The sequence below is a fragment of the Natrix helvetica genome (assembly GCF_964273705.1).
Source record: "Natrix helvetica genome assembly, chromosome: 2".
NCBI lineage: Eukaryota > Metazoa > Chordata > Lepidosauria > Squamata > Natricidae > Natrix > Natrix helvetica.
The window spans coordinates 259,715,008-259,728,184 of record NC_138552.1 but is presented as its reverse complement, the minus strand read 5'-3'; the positions used below and the strand labels follow the sequence as shown (position 1 = coordinate 259,728,184).

The window sequence follows — 13,177 nt, the reverse complement described above, 5'->3', positions numbered from 1 at the left end:
TTATGAACTTGTGAAAACTGATTGTTGATCAGCCCTTTCACAAATAATTTTCGATATGTGAATTTCTTGATGTAAATAAATTTCTTATGTATTTTTACAATACATACAAATTTCTTATGTATCTTTTAAAAATGTTTCCAAATCTATCTTTTGTTTTACTTTTCTAAGAAACAAACAAATGTAGGAGTGAGGGATTTTTTTTCTCATTCTTTTCTAGGACCTTTTTCTTCATATCATGCAATATAATCCTAGGTTCTTCTTGGGAATAAATTGTTCATGCAGTGCTGATCCACAGTTAACCATTGTTATCATCAGTGATGATAAACAACCCAAAATATGAGTAACCTGTTAAATGTCAAATATGTTATTGACTTAATTTGAGCAAAAATGTTATGTTAGCAAGCAATGCTATAGTAAAAGAAGAATGGATGAAATTACAATTAAAATAAGACAGCAGTAGAAATAATATTTATGTTGCAGTTAATTGGTATTCTGAAAAGAAAAACTGAGCATAGGCAGATGGTTTAAATTGGAAGCTCGTTGTATATTGCTCAGTAATGGATAATAATAGTCTTTATTAGTGTTAGATGGGTAGACAGACCAGCTTGATCTTCGACTCCACTCAAAAATGAATTACAATCCGGCTAAATAGTTGCTTTTTACTCCATTTGAAAGTACTGTCACCAAATTTTAATTTTATCTGGAGAAAAATGGCTTCTCTTCTAGAACACAAACAAATAAAACAGAATAAATCAAATAGATTAAGAGATCATAACAGCAAAAATCCAGATGACCTCCTGATGGTAGCAAAAAGATAGAATTCTTTGCAATCAAGTGTCATGCATGTGTTCAAAGTTTAATCTGCTGCTTTAAAATTGAATTTATATATGTCTATGTGCTTTTGTGTGTGTGAATGTGTTTTTTCTTTCCTCCCTCTTTAGCTTTTGTTACATTTCATAAGCAATATTTTTTTTTAATCTAGTGGTCAAAACTTCTACAGCCCAGATGTTAAAGGATTACAGACTTTCCAAAAGTATCTGGCTAACTCTGACAGAAGCAAATGCTTGTCTCAAAGACAAAACCATGTGTGCTAAGTACACACAGACGTTATAGAGAAACTGCAAAAAAACATACATGTTTCCTTTTCCAGATATCTTTATAAATTCCGTGCACTCTCCAGATTACAAGGAGTTGAATGTAGTTCCACTATGTTTTGCTTGGATTTCTGTCTGGGCACCGTGCCACAATAATATTTTGAAAATGAAATTCTGTTCTGCATCAGAAAAGCCTTGGACTGGAGTAATAAAGAGAGTTGTGAAAATCAAATCTCTGTTGTACATCAGAAAAACTCTGCTTTGCTACTCTTCTGTAGAACTTCCACACACCCCCCTCGCCTCCGCCACCCCACCCTCCACAAGGTCCAGTCTCTGTGAGTTCTTATAAATTTGATATTCAACAAATGAAAACAGAGTTTGAGAGAATGTCCTTTTATCTTAGATTTCAAAATGTTATAGAAACAGATGGGGAAAATATAAGGGACATTATGATCAACATCTTAGCTGAATACATACACAAAGACAAACAACAGATGGAGTGGGAGATAGACTTGGCCTATAGAGTGAATTCAGCATATGCCAGGACACACAATGTACCCAGGGAGGTTCATATTAAATTCCTTAGGAAAAGCACAAGAGACGCAATTCTGGGTGTACAAAGGGGGCAAACATTGACATACCACGATAGGGAGATAACCATCTTGAAGCAGATCCCAAAAAAAATTAGGGAGAAAAGGAAAAGCTATTCGCAATTGGCGAATAAATTATACCAGAAAGGGGTGTGGTTTAGATGGTTGATGCCTGAAGGGATGTTGATATTCTGGGAGGAGACAAGAATTAGAATTAATACACCCATAGAGACTCAGGCCTTTATGGAAAAAAATAAAGCAAACCTAGAAAAAATAGAAGACTCTACAACGGTTATACAGGACACGGGAGGGGCCGGAGCTCTGCCAGCGGGGGGGGGGGGGGAAGGGGCAATACCAAGAAAGCTCAGATCACAAAAATGAATAAGAAAACCACATTGTTATAAACATACCGAAAGTAATAGTGAAATTATATTTAGAAAATATGTTATAATATATAAGTAGATTGAAAACTTTTATTTCTACATGCTGATTTTACATGATTATGTATTAATGTTTTATACCTAGATGTATACTATGAGTTTGGAGGGAGGGGGCGTCTGCCATACTTGCAACTGCCAAAATTTGTATATTATTCCACATACCCTTTTCCTAGTAAATGTTTTTAAAAATCCAATAAAATTTTCTGGAAAAAAAAGAAAAAGAAAAGAAAAACTCTGCTTTGCACAAATGACCCTCTTTTGGAAATATAGTCCTGCCAACATCTCTGTACTATAGTACAACTGAGGCATTTTTCAGGGATAGGAAGGGGCATCCATTATATAGTGTTTTTCCATGCTTAAAAAAATGCAGTAATCCAGAAGCATGGTACACAAACTCTTTCAAGGGCTACTTTTCTTCTTGCAGGCCACCTGCAGTCTGAACTAAGACAGTGCACTGTTGCAGCATGACATTTATTGTAACCAATTCATTGTGTCGCATTAAATAGACCGGCCTAAAAAGTGGAAAGATGATTGCAAAAGAACAACAGGTTGCTAGGTGAGATCTAGTCCTAAAATAATGGGAATGAATTCCTGTTCCCATTCCACTGGTCAGGTTTACTTTAGTCTAAGTCAGGGCTTTACTGAAAATGAACCTGTTGATCAGTCAGGCAACCTACCAGGAAATACCACAACTGTGAACAATAAACTCTATCTGGATTCTTCCCCTTTGCAAAATGTCCTCAGGAAAGGACCATCTGCAGTGCAAAATGCAGAGGGGAAGGAAGAGAGAAAAAATGCCTATTTCACCCTTTCCTCTCCAGACAGTTTTCCCCCTTCAAGTCTTAAACTAGGCAAGGGAGGTAAATCTAAATCCAAAGCAGTGAGTTGAGTTTCAGAGAAAAAAATGTTGGTGGGGGGATAAGATTTAAGATCAGTCCTCCTCCTTTTAAGATGCAAACAACCCAATTCTAAAAGTCCTTTTTAAGAATGGGGAGACTCTACGGTAATTAAATTACACAGGTAGCATCAATTTGCCCCGTATGCTTCAACAGGATTTCTCCAACAGACTATGCTGGCCCTTTTCAATCTTATTTCCTATGTATGTGTTCGCCTATAACCTCCACTATCTCCAGTCAAGAACTGTAAGTCCTACATGGCATAATAGCATACACTGAGGCAAGGGTGTGCTACATATTATCATACAACATCATCGTAGAACAAGAAAACACTTCAACTACAGGCTGGCTAACCTCACTGGATCAGGGTGGGGATTACGGAAAGTGAAGGAAATCCAAAAGTTGAAGGAAATTACTTAGTAACATAAATATGCATAATAATTCCTTTACAAAGAACTGCCAAGCAACACTGCAATTGTCTATTATGTCCAATAGGTTAGATAAGGGGAACTAAGCTTGTAAAGCGGCAATGTGACTTGTCCTTTTCTACTTTATTTTGTTCATTTATACATCAAATGTATAAAGTCACACATCTTACAAAAAGTGACTCTGGGCAGCATACACACACACACATACGTCAAAAGCAGTCAAACTAAAAAAAAATTAAAAAGCACAAAACACATAAGAAATTGGATCAGCAAGGGAGACACTTCAAGATTTCAGTAGTTCCCTGAGACTCCCAGGCCAGAAGATACAGACAGTTCTTGAGGGACTTCCAGAAAATAAGTAGAATGAAGATGATCTCACTTTTGGGAAGTGATGGTGGGGGAAATAGAATGTTCCATAGGCCACAACAGAGAAGTTCAGTCTCCTGGGGTCCACCTAGTTCCCTAACAGATGGGACCTATAGCATGCCTCTTCTGCCAGATCTGATGGGACAGGCAGATGTAATCAGGCACAGGCTGTCCCACAAATAATTTTTAGGGATTTATCTCCAAGAAACTCTAGGATGATATTTAAACTGCCTAAAGGGAAAGGCATTAAGTTGTTCAAAGCAAAAACCAAAAAATAACTCAATATGGACCTTATTCATTATCCACAGGAATTGGGGGAAGCATGGATAAAAAAACTGACTGCTGTCATCACTCATAACTTGACTCTCAAACATCTCACATTTTTTAGCTGGTGCACATTTCAGAATGAATAGGTTTGAGAATCTAAGTGTTGGTGAGCAAAGATATCACCTCACCCCTGAAGAGAAGTGTGAAAATCCTCATAAGAAATATTATTATATTAAACATTTGACATAAGCAGTCTGTAAGAAATGTTCTTTTAAAAAGCCCGGGGTTAGGGATACTTGCTCTTATGAAGTTCAGCTGTAATAACAATTCCAATATTAGCTTCTAGTAAATTTAAGAAAAAATGAAAATCAACAATAGCAATTTTAAAAGATGAGAAGACTCTAGAAAGAGTGCAGAAAAGAGTAACAAAGATGATTAGGGGACTGGAGACTAAAACATATGAAGACTGGTTGAAGGAACTGAGTCAGTGGTGGGTTCCTACCGGTTTGGCTGAACCGGTAGTAGTTTGGCATCCTGGGTCGCTGAAACTGACAGTGACCCAGGCCTACCACATCCCCAAACTGGCTTTCCCGGTGGTGCCATATGCACCGCCATCTTGTTTTTTGTTTCTGCGCATGTGCAGAGCAATTTTTATTGCTCTGCACATCAAGCGCGCGAGCAGCGCGCCCACAAGCAAACCTGCAGTAGTGACTGTCAGAACCCACCCCTGAACTGGGCATGTCTACTTTAATGAAAAGAAGGAGGGGGAGACATGATTGCAATGTTCCAATATCTCAGGGGTTGCCACAAAGAAGAGGGGTCAAGCTATTCTCCAAAGCACTTGAGGGTAAGTCAAGAAGCAATGGATGGAAACTAATCAAGAGAGAGAAGCAACTGAGAACTAAGGAGAAATTTCAATTAATTCCACAATTAATCAGTGGAACAACTTGCCTCCAGAAGTTGTGAATGCTCAAACACTGGAAGTTTTAAAGAAGATATTGATAACCATTTATCTGAAGTGGTGTAGGGCTTCCTGCCTAAACAGGGGGTTGGACTAGAAGACTTCCAAGTCCCTCCAACTCTGTTATACTATTCTATTTTTTTTATTCTATTCTATTCCAATTTTTATATATTTGTAAAAGTCCAAAGTTTATATGGTAGTAGTATATTTGTTAGGAAAATTGAACTTCCAAGCTTTTAAATTATATTCACTCTTCATCTTTTGATCTTATACAGTTATCCATTCCAATTGAAGTGAAATAGTTACAATAACACATTGTTATTGATATAAAACAAGTTGTGTCTGAGCCTATAGATTTAATGAGACCTTTCAAGCACCCTTTTTGTGTATATTTGTACCATACCACAGGTGCTCTATTTCTGCTTGTGCAGCATGACATCATCCAAGTAGGAAGCAGTCAATGTGGTGTCCGTACTGGAGTATAGTATGTAATATTTCCTATCAAAACAGGAAGCATATGTTACATTGCAATTTCTTTTACTTCTGTTTAAAAAAGTCTTAAAATCCGATTCATTTATCCTATATCATTATATAAATCAAAGTGGCTAATAACAAAGGACAATGGAACAACATGATCATTAAAATGCCCTAATGGTATAGAAATATAATATTCCAAGGCAAAAGTGATTGGAATTTACTTTTATGGGCTCAACCTAGCTTATTTTTAACTGGATGTCCAAAATCTACCAAAAGAATCACTTGGAGAATACAAGCAGAATATAAGCAAGAGAGGACAATCATTTAAAAATTAGAGAATGCATGCCTTCTGTAAAACAATACTCTTAGACAGGGGTGTCAAACTCACGGCCTGTGGGCCAGATGCGTCACATGCTAGCCCCATCCTGCCCGGTTTAACGAAGGGGGGAAAGTCCTGATGTGTCAAGTGACGCCACCGTGACAACACGAGTGACACCTCTGCTCGTAGGGATTAATAACTGATATAGAAGGTGTAATCACACACACACACACACACACACACACACACACACACGGCAATACTGCTGTCAAGAAAAATGCATGGACATATTGATAAAGTCACCAAAAATCAAGTATATACCAAAGGAAATTATTTTTTATTTTCATATTACACTAGAATAATTGAGCATCAGGATTGAATAATTCCTTGGAGATCATCTACTACTTTAGAATTTTTGATTGATGACTATTCTGATTACGCCCTGCAGTAAGTATGGGAATAGCAGGCCTATTTTTTATAAGCTAGTAAAACAAAGAAAGATCAATGTTGTAATATTTGGGATTAGCAAGGCCATAGCAGAATCCAGATCATATTATATAGACTCACAGAATAACTCACACTATAAGATTCCTATATTAATACAGGAATAAAGCACTAAAATACTATTTTATTATACTATTCTTGTAATCTACTATAGAAATGTTAGCATTTACCCCACTTAAATGTTTAAGGTTATTGGTTTTATCATATTCTTCATTAGGATTATAAATCAACACTATTAAGCAACTTCCATAAATTCACTAATATAATAAAAATCCTAAAATATCTTTATCTAAGTTGGATGATCCTGTGGGATCTCAGTGTTTAGCATGTTTTTAGCCAGAATCTTGTTCCTTGTCGTGTAAATGTTGGATATTTACATACATACCATGAGGAACATTCAGAATGTTTTGCATCAAGGGCAGAGGTGATATTCAGCAGGTTCTGATCATTTCTGGAGAACCGATAGCGGAAATTTTGAGTAGTTCGGAGAACTGGTAAATACCACCTCTGACTGGCCCCGCCCCCATCTATTCTCTGCCACTTGAGTTCCAGCTGATTGGGAGGAAATGAGGATTTTACAGTATCCTTCCACTGGAGTGGGGAGGGAATGGAGATTTTACAGTATCCTTCCACTGGAGTGGGGAGGGAATGGAGATTTTACAGTATCTTTCCTCTGCCATGCCCACAATGCCATGCCACGCCCACAGAACAGTAGTAAAACAATTTGAATCCCACCACTGATCAAGTGAGCTAGCAAGTGTGGCAAGCATCTGTGTACAGGTGACATCCAGAAGAACATGGGCAAGCATTGTCTCATTCTCCATCCTAGCAAGTTTAACGTACTTTCCCTTCTACCTGCACTCAGCAATTGCTGATGGGAAGATAGCAAAGTGGGCAACCAAATGTCTCCAATATTTTGGGAGAACAAGTTGTTTAAAACAATGTGTGGTTTGCAGGTGAGCACTAAGTTGCTAGCAACTACCTTTGCAGAAATTCTGCTTTGATCTTTCTATCTCCCCATTTCAATTATTCTCCATTTCAGAATATCTTGATGTGGTTACATCCAATTCCCAAGAACTCATATCATGCCATTTTCTGCTCTATCCTTACTCAAGATCTGGTAGCAACTGTAGGTAGACTTGTCTCAAAGGAATGCATTGGATAAAGGTTTTGCCATGTGAAAGACTTATTCTGGATAAATATCCAAACAGGGATGTCTGACTTTCTAACCCCAATTCCACTCCATAAAGAGATGGGTTAGGGATTTGGCCATAAAATGGCAGCAAGAAAGTATTGTGCTCTTTTTAGAGAAAAATGAAACAATTACTGCAGTTTGAGCCTTTTAGAAGGCCCTTATATAAGAAGCAAGAGTTCCAATATCTAAGTAACTAACAGAAAGAAGAGGAAGTCAACCTATTTTCCAAGGCACCTGAAGGCAGAAGAAGAGGAAACAGATGGGAACTAATCAACGATAGTACCAACCTAGAAATAAGGAGAGGGAACAATTAATTCAGGGGTGGGTTGCTGTCGGTATTACTACTGGTTCCCAAACCCGTGCTGTTCAATGGAAATTGTTCTGCTTGCATACGCAGAACAATTTACAGTGAACTGCACATACACAGTCACTAAAATCCAACATGGCAGCGACACCAATGGCGGCGAGGGAACCAGTTCAGGGGCATGTCAGGCTTGGGTCACTGCCGATTCAGCGACTCAGGCCTGAATTCCACTACCAGTTTGTCTGAACCGGGTCAAACTGGCAGCAACCCACCTCTGGATCAATCAGTAGAATGACTTGCATCCAGAAATTGTGGGTGCTCCAACACTGGAGATTTTAAAGAAAATATTGGACAACCATTGTTCTGAAATGTTATAGGGTTTTCTGCTTGGGCAGGGGGTTGGACTGGAAGACCTCCAAGGTTCTTTCCAGTGCTGTTATTCTGTAAGCTCTCTTCCTTTTAATTGAAGAACAAGTCATCTCAAGGAAGTTAAAATAGGCCATCTTATCAAATTATTGTCCAATTATAGTCTAGTTTATGCTTTTTCAGAACATTATAGTCTGTTTAGTTGTAGTTCAGTGCTACCTAATGATACAAACAGAAGTGGGGCAGAGAATAAAAAGGTCTTCTTTTAGTTCTTGGGGACATGATAAAATCCACAGACTACGGCTGCTTCCTGTCTACCTAAGATGTCTCATGGAAGTATCAGAAAATGGTGGTGAAATTAATATAAAAGTGAATAAGGGGGAAAGCTTGTTTGACCTCTCTCCTGGTGGGGATATACTCAGAAACTTGTCAGCTTGATACTTTTATGCATTTTATAGATCAGGATAAGCAACTATTAGTCAACTAATATATTTTTAAGTTCTTCCCATGCTTTATTTCTGGAATTATTGAAGGCCTGTTTGAAATTAATAAATGTGACATGTAGGGTAGCGTGGCAGTGGCTAGAATGCAGTATTGCAGGCTAATCTGGCCAACTGCCAACAGTTCAAGGTTGACTCAGCCTTCCATTCTTCCAAGGTCAGTAAAATGAGGATTCGAACTGTTGGGGCAATATGCTGACTCTGTAAACCGCTTAGAGAGGAAGCGCTATATAATTCTAAGTGCTGGGAAGCACTATATAATTCTAAGTGCTGTTGTTACCTGCTATTGCTATCTTGGGTGTTGCTATGTATTTTTCAAGAGGGTGACCCAACACCAGTTCCACTTACAAGAACAAGATTTTTTAAAATCTCCATTCAATCCAATGCACTTTACATTATAAATGTTTCACGTACAGTTTGTGCATAATACTGAATAAACTGTTCAAAAAGTTCAGTTGGACCTTCTTAAAGATTGGCACTATTATGGCCAAAGTCAGTCTGTGAACTCTGTTTTTTGGTTTTTTGGTCAATATAGCTAAATACGTATTACTAACTTCATAACAAATTCTAATTTTTATTATATTCTGTAGTTCTCAGTAAATTTTGTCAATGTAATTTATTATTTTTAAAGGATTTGCATACGTATTACTAACTTCATAACAAATTCTAATTTTTATTATATTCTGTAGTTCTCAGTAAACTTTGTCAATGTAATTTATTATTTTTAAAGGATTTGCAAGTTGCTAATAATACATTATGTATGCATAATATATTGAATATATATATATATTGAAATACATTTTATCAATGTAATTTATTATTTGTATTGGCTTTGCAAGATGCTACTAATATATTATGTATGCATTTCCTCATCCTTGTTTACAACACATTTTTTACTCTTTTCACGGTAAGCATTATTTTATTGTAGTTTAAATTATAATCTTAAATAATAATTTCATGGTTTATTTAAACCACTAGAGAAGAAAATTATAATTTAAAATATTTCTAACTTTTTTACTATTAAAATAAGTAAGAGTCATTTTTAATTGTATGCTATCTGCGGTCAGTACTGAAGCTGATGATTTTTTAAATCTAAATTAATAAAATCCCTAATGACAGCTTCTTAATACTATTAATTATGCAAGTTTTGAGATCTGATGGGCTTGTAGCAAAGGTAAAACAGTACATTTTAGCACCTTGTCATCACTATGTAATGGAAATAATATCTGCAGTTTTGTTTTATATGTTTTAATTAAATTAGTAATTATGCAATTCAGTTATTCAAATTAAAATTCCAAAGCTCCCAAACTTTATTACAGTGTTGAAAACAAGGCATTCCTTGGTATATTTGTGTAAAATTACTTTCTCCCCCAAATTCCATCTCTGACCCTGGGACTGACTTTCTCTCTCTTCTGAAAGTTTTAAATGCGTAACAGTTGTATGACCTTGAAAACCTGAATAACATGGAAGAAAAGAAAAACAAGGTTCCTCCTCCAAATTGCCCATTAGGTGACAAGCAAGGAAACTGAGACTACTCTATCTGCATTTACTTATATGTGTTGATGAAAGTGCAATTCCCTTTCATTTATATTTGGTCTGACAAGGTAACGTACCTTCAAGCGACTTGCCTCGTAGGTTGGCCAAGGAATATAAGGAACCTCTATGGCAACATCCAGACAAAAGTTGCCTGTAGTAGTTACAAAAGAACAGCTGAAGGAACAGGAAAAGTGTGGGAGAAACATCTTTGATAAATCTAGGGAGTGGGTTTCTAAAACCAAAGAATGGTGGGTGAAAGTAGGATGATTCATCTTCTGCAATTCCAAAAATGCATATTCAGTTTCAAGACAGTCTAATTTCTTATTGTGAGTCCTTGTGCATGTCTGTGTGTAGACCTACCCACCCCAACATTCCAGTCATTATGGTCTCAAGACTCAAATATATCTTTCAAATCATGCAATGAATGCCTTTCAAAGTTTTTGACTTTAGCTTCTGTATGCAGCATCTTGCCTGTGCTAAAAAAAGCTAGACAGTGTCAGAGCTGGGTAGGAGACCAACAAGTAATTTCATGACTATGGATTAAGCTGGGCAAATGAAACATTAATTACTATTTTAAAGATGAACTGCAAAAAAATAAGAACAGTAAAGAAACCTATCATATATAAAAGTACTTATTGTATCATGTTCATCCTCCAACTACAATTATTGAATAAATCATAACCATTCACACAATACACTAAGGGCTAGGCCATAAAAGCTAATTTACAAAAGAAATGGATCAATCACCGAGCTTAAACATGCTTGGAATAAACATATGTCCATCATCCGACAAAAATAAAAAATGCATAAATTAAAAAATAAAATAAAAAACAAAAACTCAAAGGGCAGGCTCGGTCTTTTTCTGCCATCAGTGTTCTCTGTTTCTATTTATTGGCTAATCTTGGTAGTGATCTTCCTTGTTTTCAGTTTTTCCCCAACACTAGTACTTCCACTACACATGGAAGCCATTTATATACAAAATTCAGGCTCCTAAGTAAGCACCAATAGAATGTACAATTGGCTATGGACGAGAAGAACTAGAATGAATTGGATAATTGATGTAATTAATATAGACATAGTTTTTAAAACTTCATAGAGTTGTGCAATTATGTCCTTAATGTCTGTTTTAGGAATAATTACACGATATACATTTCTGCCTCTAATTTTATAATTATTTATTTGGAGTTATTGGTGTTCTCCGGGCTAGGTTGTTTGCTGCAGACATTTCTTTAGATGTTTCATTACTTGACTAGGTAACATCATCAGTGCTGATGATGTTATCTAGGTAGATAATGAAACATCTACAAGCAATCAAGCTCAGAGATAATATTTTCTATTGAAATAACTATTTATTCCAATGACTAATGTGTTTTCCTATCAAGTGAAAACATACTATGTTTAACAAGGTGCAATATTCACAAGTGCTGGAAAAGAGGCTAAACACATTTATGACACTTGTTAAAATGGCCTAAAACAGCCATTTGCAACTAGTACAGGAGAGTAAAACAGCTTCAGGCCATCTAATCTCTTGTCAAAAAATAATCTGTGCTAGAAGAAAGACAATTGTCCAATTATTTTGCCAACCTGACAGGTCACTGTTTTAAGACAAAGCAGCACTGCATTGGTGTCCTCTAAGGCTCCTAGAGAAAATATGGCACATTTCAGTTAGTCATTAATACATAGTTTTGGGTGATTAGGTCCCACAGATCACCAAGATGCACAAGCGCGTGCGCGCACACACATATACACACACACATACATACATACACACAGTTTTTCTCACATTACAAAGTGGCTCACCTTTCCATAACATAAGATCATAGTGTAGAAATCCCTACTTAAAAGTGAGAAAAACAATTGGAACCTGCTCCCCTTGAGAATACAGGTCACAAAGAGAGCAATTAAGTAAGTTCACATCAAATAAATAAACAATTCCCATTATTAGTGCCAAGGCAAGAAAAAATGATGGGCTGTTTTTTGAACTGGCATATATCAGTAGGCCATTTCTTTATCAGCACTGCTGAGGTTATGAGACTTCCTACATAAGAGGGAAAATAACAGGGAACAGGTTGCCATGGTAGACACAGAAGATTTGTTTTCAACTTATCTTTGGCAATTAAATTTAGCAACCCTGGAATTGAGGCAGATGTTCATGTCAAAAGAACCAACCCACCAAAAAAGTCAAATGAGAGAAGAGTCAAATCATTTTTAAGAAGGTTCCCTCCCTAAGTAATTTTTGAAAAATCTTTCTATTTGCCCCACCCATACCTCCCTAATCTTTCATTAGAGCACAAGGAAGCAGTATTGGAAACTCTTTTACTTGTAAAGAAAATAATCATGATTCAACAGTATATTCTTAACATATTAGCTATACATACAGTATGAGGCCAAAAAACCTTGAAAATGGCTCCTATAAAACTCCCGAGATGTAAAGAATAATAGTTTTACTTAAGTGGCTCTATCCAATCAAAATATTAGGGCACTTTTTACTAGCAATTGCTTGTGAACAAAACATTTCAAATATTTGAAGTTAAGAAAAATTCTTTTAAAAAAAACTGTTTAAATTTTGTAGCATTCCAGAAGTGTTTCAAAATCCAAACACTACTTCCCTGAATTTGAAATATCTGTTTTGAATTTGAAACAGGGTTGTTTCAATCTGACTGGAACATCTCCTGGAACATCAGAACACTCCATTTTGATCACAACTGCTTTTTAAGCTTGTACGGTTATAATATGAAATGTTTTGCATACCCCTAATAAAGATTATATTATGCAAAAACAAATACATGGGCATTCCTTCCACACATCAAAAAATAAGTCCAGTTAGATCTGAATATGCTCAACAGGCAATGAATGTTGAGTCCAGGAGAGAAAGAGGTGGACAGGTGACAGGAGAATGGCTTTCTAGAGAAGGTCAATACTTCACAGAGCAGA

At 36.4% G+C, this 13,177-nt stretch overlaps 1 protein-coding gene across 2 annotated transcripts in view; it reads right to left on the bottom strand.

Moving 5' to 3' along the window:
* Positions 1 to 13,177, bottom strand: part of SPTBN1 (spectrin beta, non-erythrocytic 1) — a 202,793-nt gene that overhangs the window by 173,486 nt on the left and 16,130 nt on the right. The window contains exon 1 of one of the 2 annotated variants that reach the window (XM_081943074.1): positions 10,321 to 10,438. The exons of the other annotated variant lie outside the window; for it this stretch is intronic. The gene's annotated coding sequence lies outside the window, so the exon portion shown is untranslated. Of the gene's footprint in view, positions 1 to 10,320; positions 10,439 to 13,177 lie in introns of those variants that run through there. 2 annotated transcript variants of the gene reach the window in all.